Source organism: Rhinoderma darwinii, chromosome 6 (genome assembly GCF_050947455.1).
Source record: "Rhinoderma darwinii isolate aRhiDar2 chromosome 6, aRhiDar2.hap1, whole genome shotgun sequence".
NCBI classification, from domain to species: domain Eukaryota; kingdom Metazoa; phylum Chordata; class Amphibia; order Anura; family Rhinodermatidae; genus Rhinoderma; species Rhinoderma darwinii.
In genome coordinates this window covers 71459387-71477216 of record NC_134692.1, presented here as the reverse complement: position 1 = coordinate 71477216, position 17830 = coordinate 71459387, and positions in this window count along the sequence as shown.

The window sequence follows — 17830 nt, the reverse complement described above, 5'->3', positions numbered from 1 at the left end:
CGACTGACCAGGCCACGATAGGCTCTCCCACTCCTGAGCCTGCCACCCTGGTTGGTGGGAGAGGGTGTCAGCCGAACAGGTCTGGCCTCAGGTGTGGATTGATTAATCCCAGGAGTATACCTAGACGTAGTACCTGGCAGATCCCTAACAGGAACATTGCCGGCCTGAACACTGTAGTGAAATGTAAAAAGGTAGTCACACACCTAAAGCGACTGAGACCCCATGTAATTTTCTTACAAGAGACACACTGGTACGAGGGTGATATAAGATCCCTGAGGGCCCCATGGTTGGGTGACTGTTACACAGCCTCATATACCTCTAAATCTAGAGGGATGGCGACACTTTTTCACAAATCCCTGGACCTGATTGTTCACGACACATACTCGGACCCGGGTGGACATTTCCTGTATATTGATGTTACCATTAACACGAACAGATATAGCGTTGTCAACATATATGCACCCGTGTACCCTAACGCAGACTTTTACTCCTCCCTCTTTTGTTTTCTCCTTCAGAAACATACTTTGATTCTGGGTGGTGACTTTAAACTTACCTAAACTCAGATGTAGACTGTTCTAACACGACATCACAAGATTGCGCTGGGGCCTCAGTGCTCCTTACACTCATGGAACACCTCTCATTGTGTGATACCTGCTGTGTAATCCATACCTCTTCCCGGGAATACATGTACTTTTCACATGTCCAGAACACTCACTCGAGAATTGACTACTTTCTTATACCGGATTTTCTTTTTCCATCACTCACCTCAGTGGACCTGACGCCCATACACTACCGTTCAAAAGTTTAGGGTCACTTAGAAATGTCCTTATTTTTGAAAGAAAAGCACAGTTTTTTTCAATGAAGATAACATTAAATTAATCAGAAATACACTCTACACATTGTTAATGTGGTAAATGACTATTCTAGCTGCAAACGTCTGGTTTTTAATGCAATATCTACATAGGTGTATAGAGGCCCATTTCCAGCAACCATCACTCCAGTGTTCTAATGGTACATTGTGTTTGCTAACTGTGTTAGAAGGCTAATGGATGATTAGAAAACACTTGAAAACCCTTGTGCAATTATGTTAGCACCGCTGTAAACAGTTTTGCTGTTTAGAGGAGCTATAAAACGGACCTTCCTCTGAGCTAGTTGAGAATCTGGAGCATTACATTTGTGGGTTCGATTAAACTCTCCAAATGGCTAGAAAAAGAGAGCTTTCATGTGAAACTCGACAGTCTATTCTTGTTCTTAGAAATGAAGGCTATTCCATGTGAGAAATTGCCAACAAACTGAAGGAGAGCACAAACAGGCTCTAACCAGAGTAGAAAGAGAAGTGGGAGGCCCCGATGCACAACTGAGCAACAAGACAAGTACATTAGAGTCTCTAGTTTGAGAAATAGACGCCTCACAGGTCCTCAACTGGCAGCTTCATTAAATAGTACCCGCAAAACGCCAGTGTCAACGTCTACAGTGAAGAGGCGACTCCGGGATGCTGGCCTTCAGGGCAGAGTGGCAAAGGAAAAGCCATATCTGAGACTGGCTAATAAAAGGAAAAGATTAATATGGGCAAAAGCACACAGACATTGGACAGAGGAAGATTGGAAAAAAGTGTTAAGGACAGACGAATCGAAGTTTGAGGTGTTTGGATTACACAGAAAAACATTTGTGAGATGCAGAACAACTGAAAAGATGCTGGAAGAGTGCCTGACGCCATCTGTCAAGCATGGTGGAGGTAATGTGATGGTCTGGGGTTGCTTTGGTGCTGGTAAAGTGGGAGATTTGTACAAGGTAAAAGGGATTTTGAATAAGGAAGGCTATCACTCCATTTTGCAACGCCATGCCATACCCTGTGGACAGCGCTTGATTGGAGCCAATTTCATCCTACAACAGGACAATGACCCAAAGCACACCTCCAAATTATGCAAGAACTATTTAGGGAAGAAGCAGGCAGCTGGTATTCTAGCTGTAATGGAGTGGCCAGCGCAGTCACCAGATCTCAACCCCATAGAGCTGTTGTGGGAGCAGCTTGACCGTATGGTACGCAAGAAGTGCCCATCAAGCCAATCCAACTTGTGGGAGGGGCTTCTGGAAGCATGGGGTGAAATTTCTCCCGATGACCTCAGCAAATTAACTGCTAGAATGCCAAAGGTCTGCAATGCTGTAATTGCTGCAAATGGAGCATTATTTGAGGAAAGCAAAGTTTGAAGGAGAAAATTATTATTTCAAATAAAAATCATTATTTCTAACCTTGTCAATGTCTTGACTATATTTTCTAGTCATTTTGCAACTCATTTGATAAATATAAGTGGGAGTTTTCATGGAAAACACAAAATTGTCTGGGTGACCCCAAACTTTTGAACGGTAGTGTATGTATAGCAGATCATGCTCTAATATGCATAGAATTTACCACGGGCACACCAACATCATATAGTCGCAATTGGCACTTTCCTTCCGGTCTGTTGACCTCTAAAGACTTTCGCAGATACCTGACCATCCACTGGTCTCATTATGTAGATGACAATATTGCCCACCTAGATGACACGGCCCGTCCAAGGCGGTTATGAGACTGCATATTAGGTCAATTTTAAAAGAAGGGAATATCACAAGAAGTTCCATACCTTGAACGTGGACCTTATCAAGGCTCATAAATTGCTGGTAGAATCCCACACTCCCGAAGCCAAAACAGCATATTTGGCAACTAAATCCCTACTGGAGACTTACATACCGGGTCGGGCTAGATGGGGTGTGGCTATGAACAATAATTGATATTTTAGGTGGGGTAATTGTGTTGGTTCCCTACTGGCAAAAATTCACAGACCTAAACACTCGAACCACAATATTGTGAAACTAGTGGATCCCGTGTCTCATTCTGAGATTTTAGACTCGGACCTCATCCGACGAGAGTTCGGGAACTATTTTGCGGACTTTTAACGGACAACATCCTATGCTCAAGAGGAAATGAAATCATTCTTGTCCAAGCTTCATCTGCCTAAACTAACCTAAGAAAGTAGAACAATTTTAAACAATGATATCACGGAAACGCCAGGTCCTGACAGCCTATCTGCTGAATACCACAAACATTTACCGGACATTGTATCGACATTGACGTGGACGTTACATGCCATATTTAGTGGGGAGATTGACAGTTCTAACTTCCATGAGTCTAGAAAAATATTGCTTCCCAAACATGACAGGAACCCAACCCTTCTTTCCTCCTACCGCCCGATTTCCCTTTTAAACCAAGACTATAAACTCTTAGCAAAGATCTCGGCCAATCGTCTCCAAACCATGCTTGGACCAATCATTGCCTCAACCCAACTGGGTTTCTTGAAGAACAGACATTACACTAAAGGTATCCGTCAGGCTGTAGCAGCCACGGTATCTGCAATTGACCCCTCCTCCCCGGTGACAATGCTGCTGGGACTTGACGCGGAAAAGGTGTTTGACTCTGTATCATGGCCATTTCCCATAGTGGTTTTGCAGTCCCTGGCCTTCAGCGGGCCGCTTTCTAACGTTCCTCTCACACTCACTGGCCTGCTCTACCTCATCCTTCACCATCAATGGGCTCAATTCACCTCCTATCTCAATTTTCAGGGGTAGACGCCAGGGATGCCCTCTCTCACCGCTACTATTTAATTTGTCCCTAGACCCACTTCTTCGTCATCTGCAGTCCTTGGCATGTTTTCAGGGTATACAAATTGGAGATTCTCAAATTAAGTTGTCGGCAATTTGCAGATGATATTTTATTATTCATATCTAACTTTGCGTCCCTCCAACCGATCCTCCAGGATATCACAATTTATGATTCCCTGTCAGGTTTCAAGATCAATATACAAAAATCGGAAGCCCTAATTCTTAAAGGGCTTCGATCCTCAAGACATGCATTTAAATGGAACCATAAATTACTATATTCCCTATTTGGGGGGTATGTATTTCACGAGACAACCATCACGTTTATATAAGCAAAAACCTGATACCCTTTATTGCGTATTTGGAATACCAACTGTTGGCCTGGAGGCACTTCACTATCTTTTTTGGGAAGGGCAAATTTATTAAAAATGGTTCTTCCCTAAATTGTTATACTTACTGCAATCCTTGCCTATATACTTGAGACCAGTGGATGTTAAGCGGTTGAACGCTCTCTTTCGTGGCCATATTTCTAACTACAAGAGGCCTAGAGTAAGCATGTGCATATTATAGCAACATCATGAACATGGCAGGATTAACTTTCCTCAGATTTACTTATACAATATGGCAGCGCAACTACGAGTGATCGAAGATTGGATAACTGGTAGCTCCTGCTTTACTGATTCCACATTAGACCAACAATTTGCAAAACCCGTTTCCTTAATGTGTCTCCTACACACTCCCTACTGGGCTCTGTCACCTGATCAACGAGCTAACCCCCTAGTTATGTCTTCATGGAGGACATGGACCAAGGTCAGACCACACTTAGGTTTAAACCCTAGATTCTCCCTACTCCTTCCTTGGATCAATAATTTCGACTTCCAAAATGCTAATCCCCATGCGATTTTTCGTAGATGGGCTGTAAAGGGGTTGACTTGCATTAATCACATTATTGACGGGTCCACTCATCGTCCTTACCGATTTAATAAACTACACATTCAATTCCATTTCTTCATGACAAAACCCATTTTATTACATGCTGGCCTGTAGCTATGCTCACAAGGTCATTCGACACTTACAGGACCAAGACTGAGATGACTTCTTCTGTCACTTAACCCATCTCATCAATGCCGAAAACGACTGATTACTACACATTAGAACACTTTAAGACAATCTTTTAACTACTCTAAATCGAGATCAGGCATATCTTACTGGGTTGACCACTTATACCAAATAACCCACGATGACATACTGTTATCTAGAACTAAAGCTGCTATATACCTCCCATCATCTATGTACTGGGAAATGTCCTTTACAATTGCTCATAAGGCTTATGTCTCCCCTCATAGGGGCTTTCTCATGGGTAACTCCTCTGACCATTCATGTTTAAAGTGTGGAGTGCCTCACGCTGACTTATTACATTATCTAGTCAATCAAGCTAAATCAGGCACGATAGAAAGAAGTTGGCACCTCTCGTTGTTTCCACAGTACGGAGCAGATATGTAGATGCAAATGAGAGCAGGACTTCCTAGTCAAACAAACTTCGGGCGGTGCTCAGCATATAGAAAGACAGTCTTGCAATATCGTGTAGGTGAGGAAAATGAAAATGCGGCACTCACCCGTTTGTATTTCTTCTAGACTTTATTGTAACATTTTAGTAAAGATAAAAGCGTTACAGGGAGGACAGCAAGATGCAGGTTAAAGCCTGTTTCGCGCTGGAGAGAGCGCTTCTTCTGATCTGAAACGTCATTGATTGCGGCGTTCTTTTAACCTACCGTCAGCTGTAGCTACCTTAGTAACATGTGTACCAACAGTGCACAGCTTCCGAGACACACCCCCTTATGTTAATTCCTTTCAAAGAGGAAAAAAATCTCATATCTTGACTGAAAAGATTCCAAAAATCTCACCTGGTCCTGACCTTTGAACCGCTGAGAAAAGAACATTTCTATCGCGGCTATGTCGGACTAATATAGGTAAGTGGGATTTTGACAGCAGAGGTTTAAGAAAATACTTTCTAATAAATGGCGGGAGGAAGTCCTGCTCTCATTTGCATCTACATATCTTGCCAACTTCTTTCTATCGTGCCTGATTTATCTTGATTGAATACTTCTTTAAGTTTTGAGCACACTTCATTTAAAGTATGGATAACAGAGAAAATTCAGATAGCAATATGGAAATAGCAGGAGGTTCCAATGAATCCGTGTTTAAAGCAGGAAGGGAGGACGCAGTTGTTTTTTTTGCACTTTGTAACTCGAGAGAGGAATTACAAGTAATAAGCACAAAAACTTTGCATGGCAGAAACCACCAGCTTGCTGAAAAGGAAGTTTGTCTCTTTTGGACTATAAATTCTTTAAAATCATACATTTCCTGTAACCGAGCACCGAGGGGACTAAGAGCATATAAAGAAGCCTCCTTATATCAAGAGGATCTTGCTTTCCAGACAGAATGGAAAGAGGCCCATTTAATCCATTCTTTAAATTTAATGAAAATTATCTTAAAAAGAAATGAAAAAGAATATGAACAAATTACCACCGAATTGTGTAAAGCAAAATTAGAACTGAGAACCAGATTTACTGAGCAACAAATGAATGAATTTTCAAAAAAATTGGAAAAGAAACTCATCCCTTTTCAGGCTGAGATAAAGGAAAAAAAATATATAAATTTCTCAGGGATAAAAAAAGACTTTGATTCTGGAAAAGTCTTTGATTGGGGGAATAAACGCCAGCAAAAAAATTTACATCACTGCAAGAAAAAAATATTAACAACGACATTTGGACAACGGACTCTGATTCAAGTATATCGGACGATTCTAGTAAAATTCCAAAAAATTCAAAGTACCCCTTTAGAAAACGTATTCAACGAGGGGGTAGACGAAAAATAAATAGAGAAAAAAGAAGGGAAGCCTATATGGAAAAGGAAACAAGTGACTTGGAAGAAATAGAAGATTGGGAAAACTACTCAAACACAAATATAATAAACCTCACAGATCTGGTTTTGGATAAGGATTGTGTCAGTCTTTTGGAGAAGGGTCTCAATTTTAGTTTGGTAGAGGATTTCGATATGGTAGATTTTGAAGTAGATTTATTTAAAGGTATAAGGAAATGAAATGTACATAAAACTATAAATTTTGCGACAGATGATATCAGTATTAGAAAAGAATGTGAAATACCCTGTGAAGCGAGACGCTTAGGCTTTAGTATAAGTGGAAATTTTTCAGAGTCAGAATTTGCTTGTCTTCGAATCTTGGTTGAGAACTCTCGTGAAAAAGATACCGATATATGTAAAAGAAGTGAAATAGATTATTTTAGGGGTGGAATTGTTTCTACCTTTTCACCTTCTATAGTTTCAGGAAGCAGTCTAGACCTTTTTTTCAGCAGCTGTGAAAAATGAAGTAGAATCAATTTTGTATAGAACTGAGAGTAATATCACAAAAGGGGAAGAAAGAGCTTTGAATGCATTAAAAAAAATGAATAATGTAATTATAAAGAAAGCAGACAAGGGAGGTAATGTTGTCTTGATGACAAGAGAATATTACCTCTCTGAAGCTTTGAGACAATTGTCTGATACGAGTACATATTCGAGATTGAAAAGGGATCCTACTCATAAGTTTCAATTAAAACTACAGTCCTTTTAGAGAAAAAATTTAGAAAATGGCTGTTTATCACAAAAAATGGCAGAGAAATTATACTTCAATTTTCCTTCAAAACCATCATGGTATTTTCTCCCAAAAATACACAAGGATGAAAAAAATCCTCCCGGCCTGAGCCCCTCTCTAAATATATTGACTGGCTTTTGAGACCCTTATTAAAAAGTATTCCATCTTATATAAAAGACACTAATGAGTTTCTGAATGTTATCAGGAACTTTACTTGGGAAAAAGACTTCTATCTCACGTCTATAGACGTTGAAAGTCTCTACACCAGAATCCCTCACGATATAGGTGTAGATACAGTAAAAAAAGGTCCTCTTTTTAGCTAGTAAGAGTGAAAATGTAATCTCTTTTGTTAGTGAAGGTCTAAACTTTATCCTTACCTATAAAGCTTTCAAATTCAACGATAATTGGTATATACTAAATAATGGTACTGCCATGGGAACCCCAGTAGCTTGTACTTTGGCCAACATCTTCTTAGGGGTTTTTGAAGATAGATATATCATTACACACCTAAATCCGTTCCTAACTAAAATCAAATTGTTCGGGGGGCGTGGCCTAGTGGTGAATGTGAGCGGGCGTGTGTGACCGGAGCTCCTGCTGTCCCCATCCTTTAATTCCTATTTGTCCCGCTGAATCCAGGGAAAGCGTTCTCCCCTGTGTCTTACCTCGATATGGAGGCGGTTGTGTTGGAGTGCCCGGCAGTGATGACCCGCTCAAAAAAGCAGAAATCGCTGCCGGCGAATCCCGGGTCCTGCTCCCAAGATGGCGCCGGCGAGAAGGACGGCCGGACTAGAGGCCTCAGACAGGAAGCAGCAGACAAGCTGGAGCGGTTCGCCCGCACGCTGAGAGCAGGGGGCGCGGCTGCTCTACTAGGAAAGTCGGCAGGAGATCTGGCTGCTGGAGGCTCCTCGTATGGATCCAGGTACTCTCCTTTGGCAGGGGACACGAGGAGTGAGGATGAGGAGGAGGAGGAGGTGAGCGGTGCCATGCGGGGTCAGCCAGGTGCTGGAGGGCAGAGTGGAGCAAGAAAGGGGGAACCCTCATTACAGGACATTTTTGCTGCAGTAAAGCAGAACTCCATGGTCCTCACTACATTAACCTGTCAGATGGGTGGATTAAAAGAAGACATTTTGTTGCTAAGAAAATGATCTGCAAAAAGTAGCGGAATGCACCACTGCTATGGAGGGGAGAGTTTCAGATATGGAGGATGCTATTCCTACTATACGGCTGGATGTACAAGCACATTCTCAGGCTGTGGCTGAATTACAAGCTAAGACAGATGATATGGAGAATCGGCTGCGATGTAACAATGTTCGCCTCGTGGGGGTTCCGGAACTAGTAGAGGGCACAAATCCAGATGATTTCTTCGAAAAATGGCTGATCGACACATTTGGCAGAGAGGAACTGACTCCTCTGTTTGCAGTGGAGAGAGCACACAGGGTACCGACCAGACCAGGTCCTCCGGGGAGACTGCCGAGACCCGTTCTCATAAAGATCCTACACTACAAGGATAGAGTGAATATTCTGAGGAAAGCAAGAGAACGTCAAGATATCTCCTTCAATGGGGTGAGAGTATCCTTCTTCCCTGATTTTTCTATGGAAGTGCAACGGAAAAGATCGCAATTTATGGATGCAAGTTCAATACTCCATGATGTATCCTGCCACGCTTAGGGTGGTGGCCCTGGGAACGACTTCATTCTTTGAGACACAGAGAGAAGTGGTTAGATGGTTGGGCAGCCATGAAAGCCAATTGAGACCGGAAGATGTGGAGACGGCGCTGATCCTGGAGTAGACTGGCTTGGACGACGAGGCCGGTGATACGGGACTGTGGCAGGTGCCATAGGCTATTGCAAGAACTGGCACTGACGGCCAATTGCTGTTTATGATTTCTTGGTGGGATTCCTGGTCGCCTCTGTAGGCATTTCTGAAGTGAAGACCGAGGACTGGGGGAGGGGTGTTTGTTTTTGGACATCGGGGGGTTATAATATGTTGAAGGGATGGCTGATTATTTGTACAGGGCTGTGGTAGTAAGGGTCAGTTGAGTTTGGTGAGTTGTATGCAGGGTATGGTATCACTGATTCTGCGGTGGGCGGTGATTGCCTGCCGATGCTCGTCGACATGGGCTATGACAGACACTATCTGTCGCCCCGACCCTTTGAGGGGGGTAGGTTTATTGGGGTTGCTACAGGGGTTGGGTAGGGAAGGGGTGGGGGGGGGAGTTTGACTCAGCCGGTCAGTTATGCGCACCTGCAGCTACAGGGTAAGAAGTATTGGTTTATGTTGAGGGTTGATGGGATCACTTAATTGTCTGTCCTGGAATGTTCGGGGCCTGCATGACTCCAGGAAACGTCATGCGGTGTTTGAATTTATCAAGCAACAGGAGGCACGGGTGATTGGATTACAGGAGACGCATATGACTAGGGACTCTGCATCCTTGATACATAGGGCCTGGATAGGACATAGCTTTCATTCATATCACACCACGTATTCCAGGGGGGTGAGTCTTCTCATACATAGGGCAGTACCATTTATTTGTCACTCTTCCTTCCAGGATGGGGAGGGGCGGTATGTAGGGGTATATTGTACTCTCTATCATTGGGAATGTGTGTTGGTGGTACTGTATGTTCCTCCTCCTTTTTCAAGTGGGTGTATTAGAAAAGTGGTGATGAATTGTCTAGATTCCCGGAGGTGCCCTTACTTTTGATGGGGGATTTTAACGCTGTGATGAACACTGGTAAGGATAAATTTGGTACGGCGGGGGGGGGGGGGATAACAGCATGGTACCAGTACTCATGTGTTTCCTCAACGTATCAGTCTCTCTCCAGGATTGACTTGGTATTGTGCTTGCCTGCAGCGGTACTCTTTGTTGCCCAGGTAGAGTACTTACAGAGAGCTTTATCGGACCATTCTCCTATGTTAATAAAGGTGGAGACGGAGGGGAGGACAGGGCGGAGTCAGGGGTGCTGGAAGCTCAATGCATTTTTGCTGAAGTTGATAAATAATAAAAAGATTCTAGAACTGATAAAGGAATACTATCAGTTAAATTCCGGTACAGTGCCACAGGAGATACTGTGGGACGCGATGAAGGTATGGTTGAGAGGGGTGTTCATCCAGCACATAAATGCGGTAAAAACCAGGTCTAGACAGTTAGGGGACACAGTATTGGAAAGGGTGGCGGAGACAGAACGGTTGCATATCACGGATAGTACGCCAGATACTTTGAGGAATTGAGTGGAGGCACAGAGGTTGTTAAAACAGCACCAGTTGGAGAGGGCAGATAACAAGAGGATGTTTCTGAAACGCCAATATTATGAAGGGGAAACAACAGGACGGTTGTTAGCCAAAATGGCACAGGCCCAGAGGGAGAATAATTATATACATACCATAAGGGGGAGGGGGTAGGCCAGAGACTGATACAGGAAGGATATTACAAGTATTTCAGAAGTTTTACTCAGATTTATTTGCCTCTAGAGCAGAGCACACAACTCAAAAGATGGAGGAGTATCTAGGGGAGGTTTGTCTTCCCAGATTGGGAGGGGAGGAGAGAACAACATTGGAGGAGCCTATTTCTCTGGAGGAACTCCAGGCAGCCATAGGGATACTAGCAAACGAAAAGGCTCCAGGGCCGGATGGTCTTCCGGTAGAGGTTTTTAAGGAATATGGGGAGGAGCTAACACCTCAGTTACTAGCTACTCTGCTGGAAGGTTTTGATAGGGAAAGGCTCCCGGATTCAATGTATGAAGCTACTATAGTGGTTCTGCCTAAGGAGGGTAAGGATATTCAACTGCCAGAATCCTATGGACCAGTGTCCCTATTGACGGCGGATATTAAAATTATGGCGAAGGTTTTGGCAATTAGGCTTTCCAGAGTAGTGGCTGGGGTGGTACATGGAGACCAGGCCGGCTTGATCCCATCTTTTCAACAGCAGTGAACCTGAGACGGTTGTTCTTGAATTTACAGTTGCTTCCGGATAATCCTATGGGAAGAGCCATTCTTTCATTAGATGCTTCTAAAGCGTTCGATTGCGTGGAGTGGGGATATTTATGGTCAGTCCTGGATAAAATGGGGTTCGGTCCTAATTTTATAAAATGAATAAAGCTGTTATATGTGGCCCCAACTGCAAGGATAAGGGTGAATGGTGCCTTCTCTGATTGGTTTGCGCTGGCTAGGGGAACACGCCAGGGCTGTCCCTTGTCATCTTTGTTATTTGCTCTAGCGGTGGAACCATTGGCATGTGCGGTCCCGCCAACCTGAAGACATACAGGATATGGGGGGGTGGAGGAGCGAATTGCATTATATGCGGATGATATGCTGTTGTTCATGGCAGATACCGAGCACACCTTGCCGTTAGTTATGGCCCTGATTAAACGCTTTGGGAACTACTCTGGATTACTAATAAATTGGTCAAAATCTGCTCTTATGTTCATGAATCCGGGTGTTATCCAGACTGGGGATGGGGAAGTTGTGATACCGGTTGTCACTGAGTTTAAATATCTGGGGGTTCGTGAGACGGCGAAAGTGCAGGATTATATGTCCTTTAATGTTGTGCCAATGTTACCAAAGATAAAGGCCAAAGTGGAGGCTTGGAACAAGCTCCCACTCTCTGCTCTGGGTAGGACTAATTTAATCAAAATTATCCTTATGCCTCAAGTGTTGTACGTCATCCATAACTCCCCGGTGTGGATCCCCAAATATTGGTTTAAGAGGCTGCATAACTTTTTTTTTAGAGACCAAGTGTGGAAGCAGGGAGTGCCCAGAATCAAACTGGAGAAGCTGCAATTGCCTAAGCAAGAGGGGGGCTGGGCTCTGCCCAATGCGTGGGTATATTACTTGGCTGCTCAGTACCAGCATTTTTGGGAGTTGGAGCGGGTGGAAACATGGGGATCCAGTGCACATATTCTATCATATCTGGGGGGAGGGGACAATCCGCTTTCAGGACTGGAAGCACACAGTTATAAGAGGCTAGCGAGTAATCGACCCACTCTGCTTCTCATACATAAGGTGTGGTGGCAATGTAAGCAATTGTTAGGGATAGTGGAATGCAATAAATATACTCCACTTTGGCGGAATCCATATATGTGGGAGTTGTACAAATTTGAAGGGATGCAGGGGTGGGAACAGCGAGGCATTATCAGACTGAGTGAGTTGTACAAGGGGGACACACTCAAATCCTTTCAGCAACTAAGGGATGGGTTTCAGCTGGATTCCCACATTTTATCAGTATCTACAGATTCGTCATGCTGTACAGACACAAGCTACCAGGGTGGACCTGACGATACATGCAACGGGAGTGTTGGAACATATTGCGAAAGCAGTTACATCGAGAGGGTTGATCTCGTTGGTCTATTGCAGGTTACTGTCGGAACATATGGGGGATCTTATGGCACCTGTTAAAGCTAAATGGGAAAGAGATGTGGGTCTTATTCTCAAGGATCACTGGGCGGCTGTATTGCGTCACCATGTACTCTGTCTATTAATGTAGTGCAAAGGAGGTCCCAACTATTTCTGATACATAGGGTATATAGGACCCCCTGGGTTCTGAAATGTATGGGCTTGCAGGCGGATGCCAGGTGCCCGGAAGAAAAGGCAGACATTTTTCACATGTTTTGGTCCTGCGGGATTTTGGGGACCCTATGGAAAGAGATGGCAGAATTAATGGGACGAGTGTTTGAGGTGCAGATTCCATTGGATCCCATGGTAATGCTGCTGGGATATGTTGGAGATTTGGAGGGGGATCGGATGACACGTTAGGCAATTGCTAAAATGTTGTACCAAATTAGGAAGGGTATAGCAAATCACTGGTTGGACGCGGAACTACCCTCGCAGCGAGAAATTATAGGTACACTTAACTTCCAGATTTTGATGGAATATAGGATATATTCCAAGAGGGGTTCAAGTAACATATTTGAGAAACAATGGGCTTGGTGGATTGATCACTCTGGTTGCGCTTCCTCGGAACTCCTGGCATTCCGCTCATTTGTTCCAGTTTAACATGGCCGGAGGGAGGGAGGACTGTCCTGAGGTTCCAGGGGATAATACTGTGACATTGGGCAATGCAGCTTTTCCGCAGGGTTAGAGGGGTGTGCTACACTTTGCATCTGTTGGAATGACTGGGGTATGCACATGCGGGGCTGGAGGGAGGTGGGGAGCTGGAATATGGAGAAGGAGATATTATATGGAAGCCTGTGGCAAGGAAGACGACTGAGGGGTTGCGGGGGGGGGGGGGGGGAGTTGAGGTAGGTTGTTCTATTTTGATGGTAATACATTTTAGGGTCTTTGAGGCTCTGATTCAAAAGCATTTCAGATTGTATGATGACCTGTAACAATGTTGTTGTTTGTTTAATAAACGTAAAAAATCAAATTGTTCGTAAGATTTGTTGATGACATTTTTATGGTCTGGTCCGGTACAGAATCAGAGTTCGGACTCTTTGTCACCTATTTGAACGATTCTAATAAAATGAATATGAAATTTACAAGTAAAATTGACCCTGTGGGACTAGATTTTCTTGACGTGAAATTAACAGTTAGGGGAAATACTTTACATACAGAAGGTTTTGGAAAACCAACTGATACAAATTCTTTATTACGTTATGATAGCTTTCATCCTCTACACGTCAAGAAATCAGTTCCATATGGTCAATTTATAGGACTAAGACGCATAAACGATACTGGTGAATCCTTCCTTAAAAAAAGCAAATGTTTTAAAAAAAAAACGCCAATTGGAAAGAGGCTTTCCGCTTGATATAGTAGATAAAGCAATGAATACTGCCTTTATGAAAAATCAGAATGATTTATTGAAATCAAGAAATCGTAATAAAAAAAGAAACAATATAAATAATGAGGGACAGAGATTCATCTTCACTTTCAAACATACCAGTCAAGCACAAATTATAAAAAATGCGATTTTTAAACACTGGCATTTAATTGAAGGAGACTCCTGTCTGAGAAACAGCCATAAAAAAAAAAACCTGATCTCGTTCAGACGAATTACTACACTAAAAGACAATCTGGTACGCAATAGATTTTCCGAAATTAAACATAATTGGCTCGACAAACAAATCCCAAAGGGGAACCATCGGTGTGGTAACTGTATCTTTTACGTAGGTTTAACCTCCAAGCAAATATATTGAACTTTGGGGGCATCACACAAAAAATAGAGCAATTCATCAGCTGTAAAACTAAATTCGTCGTCCACATTATTTTTTGTCCATGTGGACGATTCTATATAGGGAAAACCATCTGATGCCTATATGTCAGATTTAGAGAACATTGCAAGTCAATAACAACAAATGAGGGAGCTCCAAGATTAATCATATGAATAGAGCCCACGGTGGAGATTCTAGTCTACTGAGGTTTGCAGGCATTGAGCATGTCCCAATCCCAGAAAATGGGGGGATAGACATAGGATTTTATTGAGAAAAGAATCAGGATGGATTATACGTGCCAATGCAATGGGACCTGATGGTCTAAATCAGGGGTCTCAAACTCGGCCGTGTAAGTGGGCCGCATATAGAAAAAATGGGAAGTTGACGGGCCACATTACTTTAAAATTTGATACACTACAAAATTATTGTTAATCAATTAGTTATTTGAACTACTATAACACTATATTACTAGAATAATAATACTACATTACTATAATAATAGCGCTAGGTTTAAAATTTGAGATATTTCTCCACGTGCTTATTTCAACAATCCAGCTTTCCAGTTTAAGTGTCGCCAAATGCAGTCCGGCAGCTCAGTTAGCACACATGTCAAGGTTGGGCAGCCCCTTTTTAGATCGTGCCGCAGTGCCCTCTGTGGATGCTGCCGCAGTGCCCTCTGTGGATAATGCAACACACCCCTAGATAAGGCCACAGTGCCCTCTGTAGATAATGCAACACACCCCTAGATAATGCCAGTGTCCTCTTCAGATACTGTCACACACCCACTTGTAGATAACGCAACAGTGCCCTCTGTAGAGGCTGCCACAGTGCCCTCTGTAGAGGCTGCCCCAGTGATGTCAGGGGCTTGCCCAGAGCTGGAGTCCCAGGCAGAGCGCTAGTAGGCTCTTCCTGGGACTCCAGCTGTGCTACTGACATCACTGGGACTCCTGCTCTGGGGAAGCCCCTGACATCATTGTCGATGTATGGACAGCGATGTCAGAGGCTTCCCCAGAGTCCCGGAGCAGAGCCGATAATAGCGCTCTGCCCGGGACTCCGCTCTGGGGAAGCCCCTGACATCATTGTCCATATATGGGCAGCGATGTCAGTGAATTCCACAAAGTCCCGGAGCAGAGCCGACACCAGCGCTCTGCTCGGGACTCCGGCTCTGGGGAAGCCCCAGACATCGCTGTTCATATGTGGACAGCGAGGTCAGGGAATTCCAGAGTCTCGGAGCAGAGCCGATACTAGCGGCTGTGTCCCACGGGCCGCAGATGACGGCCCGCGGGCCGCGTGCTTGAGACCCCTGGTCTAAATGATAAAAATGACATGGCAGTTTTTTTTTTATAGTAATTTTTTGTTTGTACTTCTAGTTTTTGTTTTTAATTTGCCACACATTGAAATATGTGATGAATTTTATCTTCACTCATGTGTACAACAGCGGGACTTTGCGTTCTGTAAAGGAACAATGAACGGCTTCCTATATAGTATCTATTTAAAAATAGTTATTTAAGGATAACCCAATTTAATAATACTCTAATTAAATATGGTTCTAAGTTCCACCACACGGCATTTATTAGAAAGTATTTTCTTAAACCTCTATCAAAATCCCACTTACCTATATTAGTCAGACGTAGCTGCAATAGAAATGTTCTTTTCTCAGCGGTTCAAAGGTCAGGACCAGGTGAGATTTTGGGAATCTTTTCAGTCAAGATATGAGTTTTTTTTCCTCTTTCAATGGAATTAACATAAGGCGGTGTGTCTCAGATGCTTTTCACTGTTGCTACACGCGTTACTAAGGTAGCTACAGCTGAAGGTAGTTTAAAATAACGCCGCCAGCAATGAAGTTTCAGGTCAGAAGAAGCGCTATCTCCAGCGCGAAACAGGCTGTAACCTGCAACTTGCTGTCCTCCCTGTAACGCTTTGATCTTTGCTAAGATGTTACAATAAAGTATAGAAGAAATACAAACGGGTGAGTGCCGCATTTTCATTTTCCTCACCTACACGTTATTACATTATCTCTGGTTATGCTCAACTATTGCTGACTTGACAACTTATACAGCACTTTGTATCCAACACCCTGTCTATACAATGCCCCTCCACTCTGCAATGGGGTTTATTTGGCATACTGCCCCCTTCTTTGACGCCTATATTGAACAATCGTAAAAAAAACTACTATATTATGTCTCTGCGGCTTTTAGAAAAGCGATCCTTCAGGTTTGGATAAACTATGCACCCAACACACATCTTATTTTTCTAGAAAAACGATCATATTTCTTCAGAATGGATTGGGTGGAAACCTTTTGTAAAGAGCACAAAACTGAAACCTTTTCTAAGTTATGGGAGAACTTTATACCTCTTCTACGGCTTCATATAAAACAAAAACTAATTGCATGCTTTGGTTACACAACTTGGTATCTGGATCAGCTGACTGGTGTGGCACCGATCACAATATGATTCCTTAATATCCGTAACACAGCACAATGGGAGATACATGTGTCCATCTTCTTCCCCTTACCTCTATCCTCTCTTTCCCCCTCTTTTGTGACAGAGGCCACACAGTGGAATCAGTCACTGTTTAAAAAAAATAAAAAAAAAATTGTGGGAACCCTCAGGATGGAATAGCTTGGTTTTCTACGCCATTCCTTCAAGCAAAAAAAAAAAAAAGCCAGACAGAGGCCTTTGGTCTCCGTTGGGCAAATGGAGCCCTATGAACGCGTTTATCTTGTGTCGGCATCTTTCCCAACGTACAAGTTAAACGTAGGGCAATAACGTTATGTGAATGGGGCCTTACACACATACAGTATTTAAACACAATTACATAATTTACACACACATTACACATTTACCTAGCTGATTTCTGGACCTCTGACATGTAGGAAACCTGAAGATGAGGCAATAACCCACTGCTATTTCCCACATCCCAGGACAGTGGCAGAAGGGGCCATTAGTATATCAGCAGCTGGGTGGGCAGAGAACAGGAGAGAGTAGCTAGGAGGGAGTAGAGTACAGGAGAGAGTAGCTAGGAGGGAGTAGAGTACAGGAGAAAGTAGCTGGGGAGGGGGGGGGGTAGAGACAGCAGCTAGAGGAGGGGAGCAGAGGACAGGAGAGACCAGCAATAAGAGGGCAGAGGACAGAAGACTAGTTATTTTCCTGTACTGCTCTGTCTGCAGACTACCCTCCCCCTCCTGTCAGTGCCGACAACTGAGCAGTCTGTATCGTGTTACAGAAAGGAGCTGGGAGGGTGGAGGAGACAGGATCTCAATGGGTCCTGCCACTGCTGCAGCACACTGAAGACAGAGTCCTGCCAGCAGGCTCCACAGAAGATCCAGGGCTTCTATAACTGCTCCCTCTTCCAAAGCTCTGGAGCTGTAGTGAGTGCAGTGTGGCCCCACTGGAAGATCCC